Below are 3,139 nucleotides of genomic sequence, written 5' to 3' on the forward strand. Positions count from 1 at the left end.
CAAGAGGGATGGGGGGATGCGTCACCCTCTGTTCGCCGATGCGCCCCCGCTTGTCCTCCAGTACGCTGACGACACCATCATCATCATGCATGCGGAGCTGGGCACGGTTCGGCATCTCAAGGGCATCCTTGACGACTTCGCGGCTGCGACGGGGCTCGTCATCAACTTCCACAAAAGCACCGTCGCACCCGTCCATGTCCCCGAGGACGATCTTCGTGACATGATCCATGAGTTGGGGTGCTGCGTTGGGAGCTTCCCTCAAATCTACCTCGGCCTGCCGCTCTCCAACCGCAAGCTCACCATGGACGACTTCCTCCCGCTCATTGCCAAAGCTGAGCGCTACCTCTCTGACTGGCGCGCTCAGCTTCTGTCCTTTGGGGGGCGCCTGGTGCTGCTCAATGCTGTACTGGACGCTCTCCCCATGTATGCCATGTCTGCGATGGAGGTCCCGCCCTCTGTCCTCCGAGCGATCGACGCCCTGCGCCGTTCCTTCCTCTGGACCGCGACGGACAAAGCCTCTGGGGCCCAATGTCTCGTCGCCTGGGAACGCGTCGTCCGTCCCAAGGAGGAGGGGGGACTGGGGGTTCGCGCCCTCCCGGTCCAGAACCGGTGCCTTTTGCTGAAGCTCCTTCACCGCCTTCACTCGTGCCAGGATGCGCCGTGGGCTCGCTGGGTCTGGGGTGAGCTGGGACGATCGCTGCTAACATCCGCAGCAGCGGTGACGCTCCCTGGACCGCACTGGGCCTCCCTCGCCAAGCTTATGCCTGTGTACCGGGCGGTCACCACTGTCAGCCTCGGCGACGGGCGCACTATGGCGTTCTGGCTGGACTCCTGGCTGCCCGGTGGCGCCCTTTCCGTCCAGATGAACTCCCTCTTCTCTCACACCACTGCGCCGGCGGCCTCAGTTGCTCACGTCCTTCAACACGGGCTTGTTGGGATCCTCGTCCCCCGCCTGAACCATGTGGGCGCCAGGGAGTGCGCGGTGCTCCTACCAATCATCCAGGCGCTGGCCTTCACCACGGAGCCAGATGCTCGGACCCTTCGCCCTGGCTGTGACAAGGGTACTGCGCTCTCCTCCGCCGGCCTCTACCAACTCTGCCACTTTGGTGGGGTGCTTGCGCCGTACGCCGATTTTGTCTGGAAGAACTACGCTCCAAGTCGCGTCCGCTTCTTCGCCTGGCTCTTGGTCCAGGCCCGGATCCAGACAAGGGACGTCCTCCTGCGGAAACACATTGTGGAGGCGGCGGGGGCCGGCTGCCCTATCCGCTCAGCACCCCTGGAGTCGGCGTACCATCTCACCTTCGACTGTCCTTTTGCTCAGCGCTTTTGGTCTGTGGTGGGAGTCGCCTCCACGGTATCATCTGTTGAGTTGCTGCACACTATGTCCCCACCTGCCTCGGTGCCGGTGCGGACGGGCTTGACCTTCCTCCTTCTCTGCTGCTGGCAACTTTGGAAGCACCGCAACATGGTGGTCTTCCATGGGTTGCCCCCGTCACTCCCTCGGCTGCTGCAACTGTGTAGGGAGGACGCCGTGCTTTGGCGGGTGCGTCTGCCTGTTGCTCTAAAGCAGGCATCTGATGCGTGGCTGGGCTGCCTGGCCAGCCCTCGAGATGCCTGATGCTTGTTGCCTTGCCTCCCCCCCTCTCCACCCCTCTCTCTCCCCCCATAAAATGTACTTGTACATGCTGGTGACCTGGGCGTTTCTGCCCCATATATGGAAATTCAGGTGGGGTAATCTCCCCCCGGTGAAAATTCAAAAAAAAAACCGGCCAATATGAAATGTGAGACGTGTGTGCCTTCAATGACAAACTACTGAGCATGGCATGCAGTGGTATTAATTAACAAATAAACATTAAGTTATGTCGTTTTCTCTTTGTCTTAGTCGCGATGCACCACCTCACCTAAGATGGTTAATGTACCGGTACACAGATAGTACTTGGATTCAGCCTGGTCGAAACAGCCGCGTTGGTCCCTGCGAAAAAGGAGAAAAAAAAGGAAACAACCGCGTTGGAATTAGAAACCACGCGAACATATTAATAGCTACTTGTGTGAGGAACTTAAGGCACCACTCCGTGTGGTAGCGCTGCTCAACACCGGTGTGAGCTTGCGGACCCAGCAATTTCATGTCCTGCCATTTGCACATGCATGAATTCATGTGAAGCTCGAACATACCAAACTTATCTCCCAAATATCTAACCATTACTTTTTACCGAACTGGGTACTCATTTTGCTCTGTGTATTTTTTTCCAGAAATCGGCAATAAAAGCAATTGACTTGTATGCGCCTAAGCAGTAAACACTCTACCCCTAAAATAACAGTAGACTCAAGTTCTCAAAAGGTTATTTTGTTGAAGAATATCTCATAATTTACAACTTAAGAGGAATCTGTTTTTTAGTTGGAAATCGCTGCCTTTTAGTACTCCCTCCATAAACTAATATAAAAGCGTTTAGATCACTACTTTAGTTATCTAAACACTCTTATATTAGTTTACAGAGGGAGTATTAATTAAATCACGACACACTCCGAGGCCACCACCAAGCATACAAACTCCGATGGTACCTAGAACCAAGTCTTACAACTTAAGAGGAACCTACAGTATGGCTAACATGGCAACATGAGCTCCACAATAGGACACATTTTTATTACCATAAACTAGCGTTTACATGGGATGACATCCAAGCCACACTTGGTCAACACGAACAACACTAACTCCAGACACATACTTATTTATTGTTACGATACATAAATAGCCATAAAGGATAATTTAGTCAAGCACTTTTCAGTACCGACCTATAAAACCATTGGGGGTAACAAAGACCCTTCAACGCAGTCCTCCTGGAGGATTGGTAATTGGTATCATCGTCCATCGTCCTTGTGGAACTTCAACACTGCACCCAATATTGGACTCAACGTGGTCCTCCTCTTTTTTCTCTTGGGTTGTGGTTGTGGTTGTGGTTGTTGTTGTTGTTTCTTTTGGTCAAGGGCCTGCAAAGGAGGATTACTTAATCATGAGAAAATTAATTGGATCCACACATATATAGACTATGATTTCTGTAGGAATAAACTAAGTTCCAAGAATAACTAGTGGAGAATATATATAAGGCCTACCCTCTTAAATGCTGCTCTCATTTCACTGCTA

At 52.6% G+C, this 3,139-nt stretch overlaps 1 pseudogene; it reads left to right on the forward strand.

The window, feature by feature from the left end:
• Positions 1 to 439: 439 nt before the first annotated feature.
• Positions 440 to 1,618, forward strand: LOC119350109 (annotated as a pseudogene).
• The last annotated feature ends 1,521 nt before the right edge of the window (positions 1,619 to 3,139 follow it).

Source organism: Triticum dicoccoides, chromosome 1B (assembly GCF_002162155.2).
Source record: "Triticum dicoccoides isolate Atlit2015 ecotype Zavitan chromosome 1B, WEW_v2.0, whole genome shotgun sequence".
In the NCBI taxonomy this organism is placed as follows: Eukaryota; Viridiplantae; Streptophyta; class Magnoliopsida; order Poales; family Poaceae; genus Triticum; species Triticum dicoccoides.